Source organism: Suncus etruscus, chromosome 3 (assembly GCF_024139225.1).
Source record: "Suncus etruscus isolate mSunEtr1 chromosome 3, mSunEtr1.pri.cur, whole genome shotgun sequence".
Classification (NCBI taxonomy): domain Eukaryota; kingdom Metazoa; phylum Chordata; class Mammalia; order Eulipotyphla; family Soricidae; genus Suncus; species Suncus etruscus.
Genome location: NC_064850.1, coordinates 135016231 through 135038673, shown reverse-complemented (window position 1 = coordinate 135038673; position 22443 = coordinate 135016231). Strand labels below are relative to the sequence as shown.

The window sequence follows — 22443 nt, the reverse complement described above, 5'->3', positions numbered from 1 at the left end:
TGCCTTGCAAGCAGCCGATTCAGGACCAAAGGTGGTTGGTTCGAATCCCGGTGTCCCATATGGTCCCCCGTGCCTGCCAGGAGCTATTTCTGAGCAGACAGCCAGGAGTAACCCCTGAGCACCGCCGGGTGTGGCCCAAAAACAAACAAACAAACAAAAAAAAACCCCAAAAAATCAAAAAACAAAGTCATAAAAAACAAAACAAAACAATGCTCTGGGGCCGGAGAGATAGCACAGTGGTGTTTGCCTTGCAAGCAGCCGAACCAGGAACTAAGGTGGTTGGTTCAAATCCCGGCATCCCATATGGTCCCCCGTGCCTGCCAGGAGCTATTTCTGAGCAGACAGCCAGGAGTAACCCCTGAGCACCGCAGGGTGTGGCCCAAAAACAAACAACAAACAAAAAAACAAAAGCCCCCCAAAACAATGCTCTAATTGCTTAAGATTATAACAGATAAACTAAATATAAAATTTTAAAAAGTTATTCTATTACTTTTTTAACGTATTATTTAGGATATTAGATGACTTGATACAGTGACTTTCAACTGCCAGTGTATGTACCATTAAGTGTAAATGTTGAAAACCAAGGCTTTGATACAATGAGGAAAATAATGTAAATTTTAGGTTAAATTTATATTAAAGTAGTGGCATCAATATGGCTGAAAAGGAAAAGTTCTATGACAACATCTTTGGCTGGCACACACACACACACACACACACACACACACACACACACATAGGGGCATCAATATGGCTGAAAAGAAAAAGTTCTATGACAACATCTTTGGCTGGCACACACACACACACACACACACACACACACACACACATGAAAATATTGTGTCCCACAGGAATCTCACTGAGAAAAATTTGTTAGAGAAAACAGTCATCAATCTTGGGAAGGCTTTATACTATGGAACACAGAACTGTTCAGGGTATTAAGGAGCATTTCCTTGAATAGGGGTTGGTAAGAAATATAGACTAAAAGAAAAGGGCAGGACACAAAATCTAAGGTGATAACCCTAAGAATTTTACAACTTCAGCTTTTTTTTTAATATCTTTATTTAAACACCATGATTACAAACATGATACAACTTTAGCTTTATACTGCACTGACTCAGTCATAAAGAGGCTAGGGTCTTTTTCAGACTGCTACTAATCGTATAAATTTGCAACAGCCATTCTATTTTGTTTTTTGGGCCACCCAGTGACAGCACTCAGAAGTTACTCCTGACTCTGTGCTCAGAAATCGCTTCTGGCAGGCTCAGAGGACCATATGGGATGCTGAGAATCCAACCTGGGTCTGTTCAGGCTAGCTGCATGCAAGGCAAATGCCCTACTGCTATGCTTATCTCTTAGGCCCCGCAACAGCCACTCTAAAAGTGAATCCTGCCCAAAAGTGGTTTTGGTTCTGACTCTCCTGACTCACTGCTTGAACTTATGTGACCCTAACCAACTCGACATGTTTGAGCCAGGGTATGAGTATTTTGGTTGCACTGTGGTTGCAGTGTGTGTGTAGGCATGGTTCTTGGGGACAATATGGTCTGTGCTCAAGGGTCATTAGTCAGAGGGGGAACATTATGTGGTGCCAGGAATTGAAAGGCAAGTGACTAACCTCTGTGTTAATCACTCTGGTACTAAGTGCTTAGTACCCTCTTCCCTTAAAAACAGTGGTCCTCAAACTACAGCCCACGGGCCATATATTGTATTTGTTCCCATTTTGTTTCTTTACTTCAAAAATAACATATATGCAGTGTGCATAGGAATTTGTTCGTAGTTTTTGTTTTTACTGTAGTCTGACCCTCCAACAGTCTGAGGGACAGTAAACTGGCCCTATTTATAAAGTTTGAGGACCACTGCCTTAAAATAAAACCCAGAATTAAGTTTTGTATTTGAACTGAGTCATCAATGAAATCAGGAACTTTCCTAATACAAATGGATGGATCTGGAGAGTAATAAAATGAATCAGAGGAATTAAGTGAAAAGGAGAGGATCAGCTATAGAGGATCTCTCTCAAATGCAGTATACAAAGAAGCACTGGAGAGAAATAAGAAATGCCTATAAAAATTGGTGGTGGGAATCCTGCACTGGTGAAGGGGGGTGTTCTTTACATGACTGTAATCAAACAACTACAGTTATATTTGTAATCACGGTGTTTAAATAAAGATAATTAGAAAAAAAAAGAGATGCCTACAAGCAACAAATACTGAGAACTGTAGGAAGCTTACCACAGGGAGGAAAGGAGTGGAACACTAATGGAGGGAAAAGGAGACACTTTGGTAAAGGTAGTGGTGCAGGAATACAACATGTATGAAACCCTAATAATAGTTTCATAAACCATGATTCCTAAAAATTTTTTTAATCAAAAGAAAATAAAAGGCTATACATCATTACAGGTGGGTCTTATTACTAGACTGAATGGTCTAGTTGGTTCAATACATAAAATAATCAATGGATGGTTCAATACATAAAAATCAATAAACATAATGAGTCACATCAACAAAAGACAAAAACCATAATGTAATCATAGAGACAAAGACAATGTTTTGGTATGTGTCACCATCCAATTAAAAGGCCCAATAAATTAAAAACAGAGGAATATACTTCAATATAATAAAGATTTGCTTTTTATGATGAAATCATAACCAATATCACTAGTTAATAGTAAAAACTAAAGCTTTTTCTACTAAGTCAGTACAAGATACGGTTGTGCACCTCACATTATCCAATACAGTTTAAAACTATAAACAATTTATACAAGGAATAAAAATAATCTGGATCGAAAACTTTGTAGATGACACTATCTATAGGAAAACATTAGGGACACATCTGAAAATCTGCTAGAAACAATGGGTCACTATAGCAATGGGCAGTCTACAAAATAAATGCACATAAATACTTTGCTTTTATATTATGATAACAACAAATGGCCAAAGTCATTAGATATGGAGATTTTGCCTATAGATCTGAGCTTACTAGGGAGGGAAGATGAGATGGGTTCTTGGGACAATGGCGAAGCAGGAATGGGGCTCTCTAGTGATGGGTATAGTATTGGAATGACATGTGCATGCAAAGTATAATTAACAGTACTGTAAATTCTAGTACCTCAATAAAATTAACCATAAAAGAACTGAGAAAAATCCCAACATTTGGAAACTGACATACTGGCATGTTAGATTAGTGAGGAAACTGAAGAAGAAATATAAAAAAGTCCTTGACATTAATAATGTGACTCAGTCAGAGTCACTTGCATTTGTGAAGTTTTGGGCTGGAGCCCTGGCACCATCCCTAACCCCTCTATACATCATTAAAAAAAAAAAAAAAAAAAAAAAAAAAAAAGCTCAAATAAATAACTCTACAACTTGAGAAACTAGAAAAAGTACAGCAAATGATTCCTAAAATAAGAATCCCAAAGTAAGAACAAAAATCAATGATATAAAAATGAAGAAACCAATACAATGAACAAATGCAATCAAGTGTTTTTTGTTGTTGTTTTGTTGTTGTTTTTGAGCCACACCCGGTGACGCTCAGGGGTTACTCTTGGCTATGTGTTCAGAAATCGATCCTAGCTTAGAGGACCATATGGGACTCCGGAGATCGAATCAGGTCCGTCCTGGATCAGCCACATGCAAGGCAAATGACCTACAGCTGAGCTATCACTCTGGCCCCGAACACTGATAGCTCAGCGGTAGGGAGTTTGCCTTCCATGCAGCCAGTCTGGATGGACCAGGTTTGATGCCTAGCATCCCAAATGGGTCTCCTGAGCCTGCCGGGAGTGATTTCTGAGCACAGAGCCCAGCGTAACTAACATTGCCGGGTGTAACCCATAAACCAAACCAACAAAAAAAATTGATAAACACTTTGCTGTCTTAAATGAAGTGAAAAAGAATAAGTCCAAATAAATTGGATCAGATAAAAATGATAGCTACTTAAGAAATATAAAAGATTTTAAAAGGTTTCTATGAACTAGCTTCTGAACCTAAAAGAAATGGACAAATACTTAGAAATCATAATCCTTCCAAGACCAAATAAGTATGCAGAAAATCTGAATCGAGCCATTACAAGTAAAAAAAAATTTTTTTTGAAGAGGCCAGAGTGATAGCGCAGTGGTAGGGTATTTGCCTTGCACAGGACTGACCCAGGACACACCTCAGTTCAATACCCAGCATCCTATATGGTCCCCCGAGCCAGGAGATTTCTGAGCACATAGCCAGGAGTAACCCCTGAGCATCGAGTGTGGCCCAAAACACAACCCCCCCCAAAAAAAAAAGAAAAAAAAAGGAAGCAATTAAACAAGTCTTCCTGAAAATAAAAATCTAGGTCTAGACAGGTAGAATAGTGAGTTCTACCAATCCTTCAAAGAAGACTTACTTCTCAAGCTCTTACAAAATATTAAAGTTATTTTTTTTCTAAGTTTCTATGAAGGCAACATTATTCTGATAACAAAGAACAGATATATTACAAAAAAATTACAGACCAATACCCCTGATGATCATGAATGCAAAGTTCCTTAATAAAATCTAAGTGACCTAAAACACCACACCTTATAAAAATATCATATACCATGATCAAGTGAAATTAATTCCAGTGATATAAGGATGGTTCAAATGAAAATTCATGTAATACACATATCAACAAAAGAGGCAGAGAACACTTTTGACAAGATTCATTACCTGCAATAAAAAAAAAAACCTCAACAAAACAGGAACAGAGAAAACATACCACAAAATAATAATGGACATAAACAATAAGCCATAATCAATATCATATTTAAGAGTTAACCACTGAAAGCTTTCTCTCTGAGATCAGGCACAATTAAAGGATGTCCGCTTCACCCTATTATTTTGGTTCATTTCATGAATTTTATTTCTCACACATCTCATTACCTATACACATCATTCTTCAAGATACTCAAGTTAATAAAGCCAACCCTTTACTATGCTATTTTTACTTATTCACACTTTGCAAAGCTTTCTCTTATTTTCTTTTCTTTTTTTTTTTTTTGGGTATTTGGGCCACACCCGTTTGATGCTCAGGGGTTACTCCTGGCTAAGCGCTCAGAAATTGCCCCTGGCTTGGGGGGGACCATATGGAACAATGGGGGATCGAACCGTGGTCCTGATCCTTGGCTAGCGCTTGCAAGGCAGACACCTTACCTCTAGTGCCACCTCGCCGGCCCCTCTTATTGATTTTCTAAAGGTTCCCACCTTTAAGACATGAGGACAAAATTTACTTTCTTTAGGATATTTTCATCATTATTCTTTCTAAAAGGATCTTCACTAAATGAGGCTCCCTTGGACCTCTGTCACAATACAGTTTAAATAGATCTTTCTTTTCCTTCCTTATTTGTGAATTTTGGGGATCTAATTTGACTTCTTACACTAAAATATGTCTCCATAAACAAAGGACTTTCTGGGGCCAGAGTGATAGCATGGAGGTAAGGTGTTTGCCTTTCATGCAGAAGGACGGTGGTTCAAATCCCGGCATCCTGTATGGTCCCCTGTGCCTGCCAGGGGCGATTTCTGAGCCTAGAGCCAGGAGTAACCCCTGAGCGCTGCTGGGTGTGACCCCCCCCCCCCAAAAAAAAGGACTTTCTCATGTTAAGTCAACTTCTATTTACAAATCCCAACATAATGCCTGTCATATTGGTGCCGCTGCAGTTCCCAGCTTTCAGGTCCATCATTTTCCCTTACAGAAAAGAATTTCAGGGGAAGAGAATTAAGTAAAAACAATTTTTTGTTTGTTTTTTGTTTTTGCTTTTAGGGCCACACCCTGTGACGCTCAGGACTTACTCCTGGCGATGTGTTCAGAAACCATTCCTGGCTCAGGGAACCATACTTAAGAGCTGGGGATAGAACCTAGGTCCGTCCTGGATCAGCCAATGCAAGGCAAATGCCCTACTGCAGTGCTATTGTTTGGGTCCCAAACGGACAGACGAATGGATTGAGGGAAAGGAGAGGATAAGAGAGAGTAACATGCTAAAGACAGAGTGTGGGCTTCTCCAAACACGGAGAGGCCGTCGGAATACAATCCAGTACTGAAGTAGGAAAGTCTACATCTCAGGAGAGAAGATTCGGGTGACATGGGCATGTGGGGACCATGTTCATGGGCCCAGCGAGCACATATGCCCACTACTCCACTATTTGATATAGTTCTGAAAGTCCTCACCACAGATATCAAGTAAGAAGGCATCCAAATTGGAAAATAGAGTTAAATATTACAACTGCTTTATCCTCTTTTGACTTAATGCCAGTATTTTCTAATCTCTATAGCATAACAACAGTTACTCAACCCCCAACCCCAGTCAATATCAATGCTCTCAATTCTTTTTTTGGGGGGGGGGGCCACACCCAGCGGTGCTCAGGGGTTACTCCTGCTGTCTGCTCAGAAATAGCTCCTGGCAGGTATCCCGGGATTTGAACCAACCACCTTAGGCACAGGGACCATGAGAAAATATCTGGTATAAAATCCATACAATAAATACTGAAGCACTCTAGCAAAAAGGGGAAAAGTATTATGATAGTTCTGAATCATAAGTCTGAAGAAAAAGATTCAAGTTGAAGAATCTGGAGATATGACTTAGCAGGAGAGGGCCTTTCCTGCATGAGTAAGGCCAGAAATTCAACCCCCAGATTTTAAAGTCACTAGCTGACTCAAGATACTTGTTTTACTTAATAATCCCCTGTATCACACAAGATACCAAGCACTACTGGGTAAGACCCCAATCTATACCTGCTTCTAAACACAAAATAGAAACAAAGAAAAAGCAAAATCAAAGCCTATCAATGGATATGTCTAATATAGTTTGGGGGGGGGTGCACCACACCTTGTGCACAGAGTCACGTGTGGGTAACGAACCCAGGCTTCCTGTATATAGGAGGTTCCTCTCTAGCCTTTACTATAGATTTTTCATGGAGTTAGGGGAAAGGCAGTGAGAGAAAAGATGAAATAGTGAACCAAGAAACTATTTTCTTATATTAGTGAGAACTCAAATGTTTTTATTCATAAAAAGATGATAACATGATACATATTAGAACATGATTTAACAACACTCATGTATTTTTTAGTATTTCTGAGAACTCATAATGGAAATGGGCATAGAAACAGAGGAGAAATACAATCTGTTCTTTTTGTTTTTGTTTTTGGGCCACACCCGTTGACGCTCAGGGGTTACTCCTGGCTCTGTGCTCAGAAGTCACTCCTGGCTTGGGGGACCATATGGGACACCGGGGGATCAAATTCATCCTAGGCTAGTTCGGGAAAGGCAGACAGACACCTTACCACTTGTGTTACCACTCTGGCCTAAGCTGGTATCTTAAAAATTCGAATGTACTTCAGCTGATCTGTTTATTTCTGTTGCTAAGGTAATGTGGCTAGCGCAGGCAAGGCAGGCACCTTACCTCTAGCGCCACCATGCTGGCCCCCTACAATTTGTTTTTAATTTACCAACTGCAATTCTATTCCATTAGATGATTTGATTGGTTTTGTTTTGTTTTGGGTTTTTTTTTGGATCACACAGCGTCAGGGGTTTGCTACTCTTGGCTTTGTGCTCAGGAATCACTCCTGGCAGGCTTTTGGGGACCATATAGGATGCTGGGATTCGAACCGGTGTCTGTCCTGTGTTGGCTGCATGCAAGGAAAAACATCTTACCACTGTGCTATCTCCCTGGCTCCATCCATTAGACAATATTAAAGTTTCTATAACTTACAAGTACACAGAAAAAAATTCATTATTTTTGTTTTTCTTTGGTTTTGGAGCCACATCCAGCAGTGCTCAGGGGTTTACTCCTGGCTCTGCACTCAAGAATTATGCCTGGTGGTACCTGGGGACCATATGGGATGCTTTGTTGGCTGCATCAAGGCAAACACCCTACCCACTGTACTATCACTCTGGCCCCCAAGATAATTTATTTGAAATAAACTGCTAAAATCTTAAACTGCCATATTTATATGTTTAAAAATGTCTCATTCATCATTTGTGTTTTATTTTTTTTTTAAGTTTTTGAGCCACACCTTGCAATACTCAGAGTTACTACTGGGTTTTGCACTCAACTGTAATCACTCCCATATGGTATACCGGAGATTAAACTCAAGTTGGCAGCTGCAAGACAAGTTTCCAACCCACAGAACTATAATTGCAGCCTCTCTTTTTCATGTTCAGAATAGTAAAAGTTCTGGGGACTAAAACTAATAAAGTAAAAATAATTAGCATCTACAGAATTCCTAACTCCACCCTCAAGTGCTACTGAACACTGAGTTTACCTTTCCTCTTCCTGTATTTTTTTTATATTCTCCAGAATCAATTTTTTTTTTTTGGTGGTTTTTGGGTCACACCCGGCAGTGTTCAGGGGTTATTCCTGGCTCCAGGCTCAGAAATTGCTCCTGGCAGGCACGGGGTACTATATGAGACGCCAGGATTCGAACCGATGACCTCCTGCATGAAAGGCAAATAAATGCCTTACCTCCATGCTATCTCTCCGGCCCCCAGAATCAATTTTTTAAAAATAATATCTTTATTTAAGCATCATGATTAGAAATATGTTTATAGTTGGGTTTCAGCCATAAAAAAAAAACACACAACCCCTTCCCTAGTGCAACATTCCCACTACCAATGACCTCCATGTCCCTCTACCCCACCCCTGCCTATATTAGAGACAAGCATTCTACTTCTCTCAATCATTATTCATTACTCCAGGATCAATTGTTGAATTTGTTTATCTTGGCTCATTCTCACCTTCCAGTGGATTTTCTTCAAATTTCTGGATTTTTTTTTTTTTTTATACAATGACAGGGAAAAACTCATTTCTTCTGATTTGTTAAAGAATCTCTACAATAAACTCTCTTAAGTGATTGGCTTTTTTCATATTAACCTGTGATTTATTACTATCATTTTACTGCTAATAAGTTCTCTAAAATGTCTGATCTAAACTTCAGGAATTTTCTGGGTCTTCACTAAATTAATATTTTACAACTGCTGCATGCCTGAATAGAATTATGTTTATTTATGCAATAGTTCACTCCATACAAATCTATTTATTAGTTATATAATGTAAACCAGCCAAAAAAAAAGTAATACTAGAAAAACACATTTACATTCTAGGATACAAACTTTATAGGTTAACATATTATATTAACCTGAAATATAGCTAAGAGATAGGGTAACTACATAGCTTTCAGATATGTAACTTTATACAGCTTTTTCCAAATCTCCATTTCTAAATCTCAACTGTCTGCAATAACTTATTTTATTTATACATTATAGGAGAGACTTAGTCACACATATATTTAGAATTAGGTATACCAAAGATAAGTACATGATCATACAGGAGAATTAGCTCTAAGTTTAGGGGTGAGTTGGAGAAGAAAATATAATAGTTGAAAATACTAAGTCAAAAAAGCAAAGTTTATCTAAGAAGTACAATTAAATACACAGCATTCCATATATTTCTTCTCATATATTGCCTTTCTACTAAAATGTAATATTTGAGTTAATAGACTAATGAAGATTTCAAGAGTAGTATCACTACAAAAATTCTGATGTCACTAAAGGAAACTGATAAAAATTACCCAGTTTCAGTTATTCCATCATAAATGTAAATGTTACATAGAGGTCCTTTTAATCATAACTAGATGAGGTATGTTACTGCAGAGAGGATGTATTAGCTATGGCTGATCTCATTTAAATACATGGGTATGTAATAAAAAATTTTAAATCAAAGTTCTTTTTTAAAGTTCTACCCAAATATAACCTTTACTGAATTTTATAGCATCTCAACTATCAAAAATTATGTGACAGACTCACTTTATGCTAAGATCTGGTAAAAATTTGGTTTAAGAAAATCATCAAACTATCATTTTAAGCAACAAAAAAACTATTTTGATATTTGCAATAAGCAATTTTATGTATTTTTGGTAAATATACTTGAAATTTTGGTTACCATCTTTATACACCCCAAAGAACTATATTAGCAAATTCATTTTCTGTAACAAATATTTAAGATGTTTAGTATATTCATTTGCAGATATATAAAAATGTCATTTTGCAATTATTTTTCATTTCTCTGCTACAGAACAAAAAAACCCTGAAATTTGTTTTAATACTGAAAAATTTTGTTGCTATTTTTTTTTTTTTTAATCACACCCAGCAGTGCTCAGGGGTTACTCCTGGCTCTATGCTCAGAAATCGCTCCTGACAAGCTCAAGGGACCATATGGGATGCTGGGATTCGAACCACTGACCTTCTACATGCACGTCAAATGCCTTATCTTCATGCTATCTCTCCGACCCCTGAATAAATTGTTATATATGCTGAATAATGAATATTTATAGCACTGATGATTTAGGTACCTAATTTCTTTCCCCCTTAATTTTTACTTGCTTTCTTAAAAGCACTCCAGGAAAGTTTTGTATGGCTCAAGAGGCAGAGCACATCAAAAAAATAAAGGGTGCCAGAATGACAGCAGATGGGGAATTTGCCTTGCACTCAGTTAAACTGGGTTGGATCCCTGACATCCCATATGGTCCTTGAGCCTGCCAGAAACAGATTTCTGAACGAAGTGTCAAGAATAACCCATGAGCATAGCCAGGTGTAGTCCCCAAACCAAAAAAAAAAAAAAAAAAAGAAAAGAAAAAGAGCCAGAGCACATGTCTTTCTTGGGAGTAGTGTTCAGTCCCTGGTACAAGATCCACAAAAAATAGCTAGATGGAGTTTCCACAGCAATAAATTTTTTTTTAAATCTGCCACTATAATGAAAAATTAAGCTTATAACCAGTTAAATAAAATAAAATTTTAATAAATTAAACAATTAAATAAAATATAAATAAGTCAAATAATTTAAATAATTATTAAATTTAATAAAGAAAATAAAATTAGGAGCCAGAGAGATAGCATGGAGGTAAGATGTTTGCCTTTCATGCAGAAGGACGGTGGTTCGAATCCCGGCATCCCATATGGTCCCATGAGCCTGGTAGGGGCGATTTCTGAGCATGGGGCCAGGAGTAACTCAAGCGCTGCCAGGTGGTGACTCAAAAGCCAAAAAAAAAAAAAAAAAATCCATATAAAACCCATGATAAAATTGCACTGCTTGAAAGATACTGAATTTCAGGTGGAAGCATTGTAGAGTTTTTATTATGTAAGATTCAGTTAGAAGATGGTATTATTTAGAAAAAAATCTGTAAAACAAATATTTAGATCTCTGTGGAAAGTGCACCATGGATATTGCAGAACAGAGCAAAAAAGCACAACATGCAAAGCACTACAATTTCCTTTCATTATTAAATACACTTTTTCACTGCCATCATGCTGTATGCTCAGCCCTCAATACAAATTTCATTTCTTCTAAGCACTGATCTCAGAGTAATATGTGAATAAAGGGTTAAGATAGAAACAGTGCTTGCTATTTATACTCAGTAATTTTATCTATAATGATTTAATCAAGAATTTACTAATACTCTTGGTTAAAGTTTTTGGGTTATAAATGATATACCAAACTGTTAGATAAAAAAAATAATCAAATATGTTGATATACACATTAATGCTTTTCAAGAACTCTATGCAAAGTCTCCGTTTAGTCTTAATTCTAAAGCAAAAGATCCTAAGATGATTATTTTTACTTGTAAATTGTCAAAATCACAATTCATCTTTTATTTTTGATATATTTTATGTAAATAAATGTTATATCGTTTAATTTATTAAATTCTTGTAATTCCCTATGTTCACAGTTCAAGTTGTATTTTCTAAACCCCTGAAATAAAAACTGAGAAAAAATGTAAAATTATGAAAATTTATTAAAATAATTTAAATTTACTGTTTTAATGAAAAAGTAAAGCTTCAAGATGCTGGTCATTCTGTGTAATTTATTTATGACAGAAATGACTTTAGTAAATACTCAATGGTAACAAAATATCAGTTTCCTATTAGTTTTATGGTAGTTTGTTGATTATGATGGACTATTTTCTTGTTTAAAATGAACTATGTTGGGGCTGGAGCAGTGGTGCAGCAGTAGGGCATTTGCCTTGCATGTGACTGACCTAGAATGGACTGTAGTTCGATCACCCGGCGTCCCATATGGTCCCCCAAGCCAGGAGCAATTTTTGAGTGTATAGCCAGAATATAACCCTGAGTATCACTGGGTGTGGCCCAAAAACAAAAAAAAAACAAAAAACAAAACAAAAAAAAAAAAGGTGAGTGAAGAAAATGAACAAAGAATTGGGGCCGGAGTAGCACAATGGGGAAGGCATTTTGCCTTGCATGCAGAAGACCAGGTTCAATCCTCAGCATCTTATATGGTCCCCTGAGCACTTTTGGGTACTGCTGGGTGTGGACCAACCCCTGCCCCCCAAAAAGAAAATAAAGAAAATAAGCAAAATGTGGGGCTGGAGCAATAGCACAGAGGGTAGGACATTTGTTTCACACACAGCTAACCAGGGTTTGATCCACAGTATCTCATATGGTCCCCTGAGCTAGGCAAGGAGGAATCCCTGAGCTCCACTAGGTGTTGCCAAAAAAACCAAACACCAAAATAAATAAAGGAGCAAAACAACATATAGCAGTTCCCTAATAAAGTAGGTCAGATAATTGATAGTCAAACTAAAACTAGAAAAAGACAAAGGATGGGAATATAGTTTAATGGTAAAGCCTTGCATGTATGAGGGCCTGGGTTCAATAGCAGAAACCCTCCATCACCACCAGCCCCCAAAACAAATCTTGATGATCATGATTGATATTTCCCATTTTGTTCATTGAGTACTCTAAGAAAAATCACTGTTGGCAAATCTACTTGGCAACTAGTGATTATCAGAAGGTTGGAGAGAATAACATGATAAAAAGCTATCCACTTTCTATTATAAGTATGTTGGGATTTTTTTTTTTTGCTTTTTGGGCCACACCCTTGTGACGCTCGGGGGTTACCACTGGCTATGCGCTCAGAAATTGCTCCTGGCTTGGGGGACCATATGGGATCAAACCAAGGTTCGTCCTGGATCAGCCATGTGCAAGGCAAGCAGCACCTTACCAGATATACTAGCTCCTTGACCCTTCATAATTATGTTTATTAACATAATCTGGGTCTCTAATTATAACTAAATTCTAAGCAAAGTAAAAAAAAAGAAAATTATTTGTAGCAAATGCTATTAAAATTCCTATAGGAAATGTAATGAAAAGACAGCAGAAAGGGAGGTAAAACTAGTAAAAGAACTTAAAAAATGATACAAATTTAAAACTGCTACATATTTTTTACACAAGTAAGCTGTACTAAGCAGGGCATGTATTCCTGAAACAATATTATACATGTCTGATATATAAAGCATAAGCTTGCTGCTTAGTGTAGTTCATGAAATGAGAGGAGGCAAATTATTTATTATTCTTATTCTTAAGTAAAATAAAGAGCTTATACCAAAAATGGAAACTATGGCTAGCACAATGTTTAGTTCAAATGACATATTTTTTCATAGTATTTCCCCCCTTTTTAATGAAGAAAATAGTGCACAGGTCTACATAATGGTTCAAGCTCCTTTTGTTGAGATCGATGGCAATTTGCAAAACTGTCATTCTTGAGTAGCAGTGGCATAAAGTACACTATTTCATGGAATAAACATATTTTAAATAACACCTTCATTAAAAATTAAGTTCTGAAACTCAGTCTTGGCTATGGTTTCTAACTTACAACACTTAAAGTGTAACAATGCTATCAAGCTTTATACTCAAAACCATGTATGGGCAGTTAAATTAATCTTTAATTATTTTTGAAATTTAAATTAGGTAAAGTCTGATAAAGGACCTAACAAGGACCTCATGTAGATTAAGAAATAAAATTTGGGTATTTTCATCAGTCTTTTAGCACCTCCAAAATTTTTATATGATACTTACTGATGATTTTTGCCTCATTCCTTGAGGATCTTTGATCAAGCAATAATTCAGGCACATTCATCATGTGGAAAATAAATATTCTGTAAAATCAATACATAGCTGATGAACACATGACACATATTCAGTGAAAATAGGAAAGATTCTAGAAGTGATGTTTTTCTAAAATTAAAAAAAATTTTTTTTGAGCCATACCTTGCGGTGCTCAGATATTATTCTTAGCTTTGAGCTCAGAAATCACTCCTGGTAGATTCAGATTCAGGGAACCTCATGGGATGCTGGGAATCAAACCCAGGTTGGTCACGTGCAAGGAAAATGCCCTACCTGCTGTGCTATCACTCCAGTCCTTATAATTAAAATTCTAACTCAAATAAGATGCCTTCCTCCTGCCATAGAGAAAATCTGTTAGAGCCCTTCTAAGAGAAAGATTTCAAACAGAAGTTTCTTTTCACAACTATTATTTTATGGAGAGAACAAAATTAAAGAATTTGTATCATATAAATGAGAGAATAAACATACACTAAATTAAAAATATTTTCAGATCTTTTCAGTATTATTATGGAAACAATTTCAGCTATAATAATATTCTTGATTCACATACCAGAAATATTAAAATTATATCTACCTTGTAACTGAAAACACAATTTTTTTTTTTAAAAATTGACTGGAGATGGAGAGGTAGTACAGAGGTGGTACAGCATGCCTTGCAAGTGGTTGACCAGGATGCAATCTCTGACACCCCATAGGATCCCCCGACCCTGAGTACCAGGTCAGGATATCACCCTGAGCCATACAAGGTGTGCCACCATCCCCCCAAATAAAAGGGGGGAAAAGAAACCAACAAATCAAGGAGACAGGGTTAGTAAATAATCATGCATCTCCATTTTTTCAAATCTGTGCCACTTTTTCAAATTAGTTATATCCCTAAACACTAACTAAATAATTATGACGAAGGGAAAAGAGACAGATGAGTTTACGAGTTCCTAGTATAAAACATATGTATATTTGAATAGTGTTACTATTGAAATTGGTAAGACAAGATAACTAAGGTAGGGGAAGGAGAAGGAAGTTTTTTGTTGTTGTTGTTGGGCCACACCCAGAAGTGCTTAGGGATTATTCCTGGCTCTGCACTCAGAAACTGCTCCTAGCAGGCTCAGGCGACTATATGGGATGCTGGGGATCAAACCTGGGTCCATTCCAGGTTGGCCATGTGCAAGGCAAATGCCCTACTGCTGTGTATCTCTCTGCCCCCAGGAAAGAAGTTATATTCAAGTACACTGATTTCTTTTTTTGGTTTTTGGGTCACATCCGGCAGCGCTCAGGGGTTACTCCTGGATCTACGCTCAGAAATCGCTCCTGGCTGGCTCAGGGGACCATATGGGATGCTGGGATTCGAACTACCATTGATCCTGGGTCTGCCGCTTGTGAGAACGCTGTGCTATCTCTCCGGCCCCTCAAGTACACTGATCTGTCAGAACTTAAAAGACATATTCCTTAAAGATGTATGCTGCTGGGGATCAATCCAGGTTTTTACAAAGATAAGACAAATGCTCTTTACTGAACTATATTCCAACCCAAAACAAAGTTTTGTTTTGTTCTTGAAGTGCCAAGAATGAAACCTAGGACCTCACTTTTGCAAGTAAAGTGCTGTATAGCTGTGTGCTACAACCCCAATTCAAGAAATATTTTGAAGCCCTTTGTATGAGCAGGAAATGAGACAAAATCAAGAAGAGATTCTAGAAGGAAACTGAGATGGCACATATTGAGAATCTGAAAGCCAGGTCAGGAGAGAATTATGTACCAGAGCCTAGGAGAATTTTTGAAAGACTAAAATCAAAACTGCCAAGTTCTTGGGGCTGGAGAGACAACACAGCGGTAGGCTGTTTGCCTTCCATGCAGCAGATCCAGGATGGACAGTGATTCAAATCCCAGCATTCCATATCCCATGCCGGCCAGGAATGATTTCTGAGCACAGAGCCAGGAGTAATCCTTGAGCACTGGCAGGTGTGACACAAAAACCAAAAAAGCAAAACAAAACAAAAGAAAAACAAAAACCAACCAACCAAACAAACAAAAAAACCCAAAATCCAACCAACCAACCAACAACAAAAAAACCCTGCCAAGTTCTATAGAGAAACTAAAAATTTAGCCAAAAGTATCTGGCAGTTAAAAGACCAGGTATGATGTCAGCAAACAGATTTGATGGAGTGCACTTTACAAAATTTAGCTGTAGAAGGAAGGTTATAGGAGATCAATTAATCAGGATATAGGGTAATAAATGAAACCTGTTACTGTTACATCTGTGTACTTTATCATGCGACTGTTTCTAGTTTTACCTTCTCTTTCTTTGCCACTGTCCTGCAACTTATGCTTCACTTACAGTTTGCTACATCTTTCCAGGTTTTGCTAAATACTTTCAAAACTTATAAATATTTATACATATTATCTATACGTTATAGGATTCTCAAACACTGTACTAAAATTAGATTATGATTACTCATCTTAAATTTGGGGGGGGGGGAGTTGGGCCATACCCGGTGATGCTTTGGGGTTACTCCTGGCTTTCTGGTCAGAAATTGCTCATGGCTCGGAGGACCGTATGGGACTCCGGGGGATCGAACCTCGGTCCGTCTTACGTTAGCACATGCAAAGCAAGTGCCCTATGGTTTGCGTCACTGCTCTGGCCCCATCATCTTGACTTTTTTTAACTCAGTATCTCAGGAAAATTTCTACAGGCCATCATTAAGACAAAATTTTCTTCCAAAGTTGTTTTAACAGTCCATGATATTAGCTATCAAGCTTAGTTAATATGATCAATTACACTATATCCAATATACTGGTGACATTTTAGCTTTTGCTACTAAAAACCTGGACAAAGGAGCTGAAGAGACAGATCAAAGAGCTGAAGTGCATACTCTGCATACTCCAAGCTCAGGTTCGATTCTCCAGTTCATATGGTTCCTAGAACACCAGGCAAGGTTTTTTTTTTTTGGGGGGGGGGGGTCACACCCGGCGGTGCTCAGGGGTTACTCCTGGCTGTCTGCTCAGAAATAGCTCCTGGCAGGCACGGGGGACCATATGGGACACCGGGATTGGAACCAACCACCTTTGGTCCTGGATTGGCTGCTTGCAAGGCAAATGCCGCTGTGCTATCTCTCTGGGTCCTCTTTTTTTTTTTATTTAAACAACTTTATTACATACATGATTGTGTTTGGGTTTCATCATGTAAAGAACACCACCCCATCACCAGTGCAACATTCCCATCACCAATGTCCCAAATCTCCCTCTTCCCCACCCAACCACCGCCTGTACTCTAGACAGGCTTTCTATTTCCCTCGTACATTCTCATTATTAGGATAGTTCAAAACGTAGTTATTTCTCTAACTAAACTCATCCCTGTTTGTGGTGAGCTTCATGAGGTGAGATGTAACTTCCAGCTCTTTACTCTTTTGTGTCTGAAAGTTATTATTGCAAGAATGTCTTTCATTTTTCTTAAAACCCATAGATGAGTGAGACCATTCTGCGTTTTCTCTCTCTCTCTGACTTATTTCACTCAGCATAATAGATTCCATGTACATCCATGTATAGGAAAGTTTCATGACTTCATCTCTCCTGACAGCTGCATAATATTCCATTGTGTATAGCTACCACAGTTTCTTTAGCCATTAATCTGTTGAAGGGTATCTTGGCTGTTTCCAGAGTCTTGCTATGGTAAATAGTGCTGCAATGAATATAGGTGTAAGGAAGGGGTTTTTGTATTGTATTTTTGTGTTCCTAGGGTATATTCCTAGGAGTGGTATAGCTGGGTCATATAGGAGCTTGATTTCCAGTTTTTGGAGGAATCTCCATATTGCTTTCCATTAAAGTTGAACTAGACGGCATTCCCACCAGCAGTGGATAAGAGTTCCTTTCTCTCCACATCCCCGCCAACACTGCTTGTTCTCATTCTTTGTAATGTGTGCCAATCTCTGGGGTGTGAGGTGGTACCTCATAGTTGTTTTGATTTGCATCTCCCTGATGATTAGTGATGTGGAGCAAAAACCTAATAGATTTATATAACACATTTGTTAGAGCTCCAACATGCAAATCTCTGGTCAGCGGAACCACTACAAGTTGTATCTTAGGACCTTCTTTTATTTGTTTTTTGATTTGGGGTCACACCTAATGGTGCTCAGGGCTTATTCTGAGGCTCTGCACTCAGAAATTACTCCTGGAGCATTTTTCCTTTTGTATTGGCCATCTATATTTCTTCTGTCTGTTCACTTCTCCCCATTTTTGGATAGGGTTAGATGTTCTTTTCTTGCTAAGATCTATCAGTACCTTATATATCTTAGATATTAGCCCCTTATCTGATGGGTATGGGATAAAAAGTTTCTCCCATTCCAGGGGCAGCTTTTGGATCCTAGTCAGTTTCCTTTAAAGTAAAGAAGCTTCTCAGTTTAAATGTAGTACCATCTGTTTAATCTTTGTTTTCATTTGCTTGGACAGTGGTGTCTCCTCCTTGAAGATGCCTTTAGTTTCAATGTCATGGAGTGTTTTAGTTCACAAATTTGCATGTCATCCTTGTACAGGGGCCATGTTAATCTTCTCTGTATCATTGTCATGGAATATTTTGCCTAAGTTTTCCTCTATGCAGCTGTTTTCAGGTCTAATATCAAAGTCTTTTAGTCCATTTTAATTTGACCTTCCTGTATGGTACTAAAGAGAAGTTTGAGTTCCCCCTAGACCCCCGACCCCCCCCCCCCTTTTTTTTGGCCACATCCAGTGGCGCTCAGGGGTTACACTCCTGGCTCTGTGCTCAGAAGTCATTCCTGGCAGGCTGAGGGGACCATATAGGATGCCGGAGATCAAACCAGGATCCATCCCGGTCAGCTGCATGCAAGGCAAACACATGACTGCTATGCTCTCACTCCAGCCCATGAGTTCACTTTATTAAATGCAGTTGACCAGTTATCTCAATACCACTTGTTGAAGAGGCTTTCCTTGCCCCACTTTCTATTTCTGGCCCCTTTATCAAAGATTAATTGATTGTATACATGAGGGTCATTCTCAGAACACTCATCTATTCCATTGATCTAAGTGTCTGTCTTTTTATTCCAATACCATGCTGCTTTGATGACTACTGCTTCAAGTACATTTTAAAATTTGGGAAAGTGATGTCTCCCATCTTCTTCCCAAAGGTTGTTTTAGCTATTCATGGACATTTATTGTTGCAAATGAATTTGAGGGGTGTATGAACACTACTTTGAAAAATGTCCTTAATATACTTATAGGGATTGCATTAGCATATCACTGACCATCACGGAGATGCAAATTCAAACAACGAGATATCATCTGACACTACAAGAACAACCAGTGCTGGCATGTACGAACGCAGGGAAAAAGGGAATCTCATTCTCTGTTGGTGGGAATGCTGACTAATCCCCCCATTTTGGAAAACAATCTCATTCTCTGTTGGTGGGAATGCTGACTAATCCCCCCATTTTGGAAAACAATATGGATATTCATAAAAAAAAAAAAACTAGAAATTGAGCTCCTATATAAACCAGCATCACCACTCAGAGGGATATACAGCAGGAAGAGAGAGGAGAGAGTGGTGAGGGGAGAAGGGAGAGGGGAGAGGGGAGAGGGGAGAGGGGAGAGGGGAGAGGGGAGAGGGGAGAGAGAGAAGGGGAGAGGGGAGAGGGGAGAGGGGAGAGAGAGAGGGGGGAGAGGGGAGAGGGGAGAGAGAGGGGGGGACAGGGGGGGAGAGAGAGAGAGAGGGGGGGGGGAGAGGGGAGAGAGAGAGATGCAGATAAGCCCTCTGTGTTCCTAAGCACTATTTATGACAGAATCTGGAAACTATCCAAGTACCTGAGAACAGACGAGTGGATAAAGAAACTGTGGTACATCTATCTATACAATGGAATAGTATACAGCCATTAGGAAAAAATTAAGTAAAGGAATTTACTTATACATGGATGGATATTGAGATTACCAGATTAAACAGATGAGTGAAATGAGTCAGAGGGAGAGGGATAAACAGAGAATAATCTCACTTAGTTTTGGGATGTAAGAAAAATAAAAGACAGTATGATAACATCCTTAGACAATAGAGATGAGGATCAGGAGGAACCAGTCTCTGGTAGGAACTTTACCATAAAGAGCATTGAGTGCAGTTAGAGAAGTGTTGACTAGGACAATGATAGCTGGAACTGATCACTCTGGACAAGAATTGGATGCTGAGAGGGATTGGTTAAGTGACATGAATGGTACCACCTCAACAATAGTGCAAGCCATAGTGTCAAAAACGAGAAACAAGGAGCCAGAGAGATAGCATGGAGGTAGGGCATTTGCCTTGCATGCAGAAGGACAGTGGTTTGAATCCCGGCATCCCATATGGTCCCCCAAGCCTGCCAGGAGCAATTTCTGAGTGTTGAGCCCTTCAAGAGTAACACTTGAGCGCTGCCGGGTGTGACAGGACACTTCAGGACTGAAGAGATAGTTCAGTGGGTAGGATACACACGACCTGGATTCGATCCCAGGCACCCTTTACACATCTTCAGCACTAACAGGAGTGATTCCAGAATAGAGATAGGAGTAACTTCTAAGCTGAGTTGGGGATACCCTAACCCCATAAAAGAATGGCATTTTTTTTTAAATTTGGATACTGGTTGTTGGTCCACATCCAGTGACACTCAGGGGTTACTCCTGGCTATGTGCTCGAAATCGCTCCTGGCTTGGGGCACCAAGCCACATGGGACACTGGGGGATCGAATGGCGGTCCGTCCTGTTAGCTGCTTGCAAGGCAAACACCCTACTACTGCGTCGCTGCTCTGGCCCCAAGAATGGCATTTCTAAATTGATAAATACAATGATTTCCAATGTGTATACTTAGCTATATACCTTAAAACAATATGTTTATTCAAGTAGACTATAAAACTTTAAGTGCTTCTTTTATACTCAAGGGGGAAATATATATTACCTTTTATTAAGACATAATATACTATATAAAAGACACTTTATCAACACCATTTTATTTTTATTTTTATTTGGCTTGGTGACACTCGGGTTACCTCAGGCTCTGTGCTCAAAAATCGCTCCTGGCAGGCTCAGGGAACATACAGAATGCTGAGGTTACCCAGGTCCATCCTGGGTTGGCTACATGCAAGGCAAACATCCTACCGCTGTGTTATCATTCTGGCCCCAATACCATTTTAAATGGCTGCAGAAGATATGTAATACTTGCTTTGTAAATAAATATATGTATCAGCATTATTAAATTCTTACTGGTTTTACATATCCTAACAATTCTTTTCTGAACACACTCAACAGTATACCATGACAACTTAATTGCAAATTCATCAACATTTGATTATTATAATTCTTGTTGCTTTTTAGGGGGCCACACCAGGCAGTGTTTGGAGAATGGACCGTCCAGTGCTAGAAAATGAACATAGGCACATTCCATTCAAAGATTACACTCAGTCCATAAAGCTATCTCTATGGCCCAATATTTGATAATTATTAATAAACAAACTTAATCAATTTTATTATTCTTTGAGCCACACCTGGCAGCACACAGGGGTTACACTCCTGACTCTGTGCTCAGAAATTACTCCTGGAAGGCACTGGGGACAATATGGGATACTGGTGATAGAACCTAGGTTGGCAGCATACAAAGCAAAAGCCCTACTCACTGTGATTTTGCTCTGGCCCCATAAGGGTTTTTTTTTGGGGGGGAGAGGAGGGTATTGGTTTTTGGGCCACACCTGGTGATGTTCAGGGGTTACTCCTGGCTCTGCACTCAGAAATCACTCCTGGATTGGGGGACAAGAGGGACGCTGGGGAACTGAACGTGGACAAGGCTGATGCCTTACTGCTTGTGCCATTGCTCAGGCCCAGGTCCCATTAGGGTACTTTGAGATTTTCACAGCACTGCCCAGGATTCCCAGTGACCCCATCCCCATAATTCTCAGCCAATTTGGCCCTACTGAGGTCTATACTGAGGCCTTATTGTGTTGTGGATTACTAAAGGACTCCTTAAACTACACCTGGCAATGCTTAGGGAGCATGGGGAGTTAAGGACTGAAATAGGTTTGGCCACATGCAAGGCACGCATCTTGCCACTGGACTCTTTCTAGACTCTTATAAGGAAATTTTTATCAGGCTCAACTGTACCTAAGTAAGGCACTCTGGTTTATAAAGACATTTTTTTTGTTTTCTATTCCTAAGTATTTCTCAACAATTTTTTATTTTATATTTTTATTTAAACACCATGGTTACAAAAATGTTTATAGTTGGGTTTCAGAGTATACCACCCTTCAACAGCACAGCTTTCCCACCACCAATGTTCCACATCTCTCTCCTTCCTCACCCCTTGTCTGTCTTTGGGATATGCAATCTATTTTTTTCATCGTCATGGTAGCTGTTAGTGTAGTTATTTTTTTATTTTTATTTATTTTTTTTTTGGTTTTTTGGTCACACCCGGCGGTGCTCAGGGGTTACTCCTGGCTGTCTGCTTAGAAATAACTCCTGGCAGGCACGGGGGACCATATGGGACACCGGGATTCGAACCAACCACCTTTGGTCCTGGATCGGCC

At 38.8% G+C, this 22443-nt stretch overlaps 1 protein-coding gene and 1 non-coding gene across 3 annotated transcripts in view; both read right to left on the bottom strand.

Annotated features, from left to right (window-relative positions):
* ANKRD12 (ankyrin repeat domain 12) overlaps nucleotides 1-22443 on the bottom strand; it is a 98224-nt gene that overhangs the window by 23893 nt on the left and 51888 nt on the right. The gene's annotated exons all lie outside the window — the stretch shown is intronic.
* LOC126004888 (U6 spliceosomal RNA) lies at nucleotides 18388-18495 on the bottom strand. Its single transcript, XR_007494113.1, has one exon. It is a non-coding gene; the product is annotated as a U6 spliceosomal RNA (small nuclear RNA).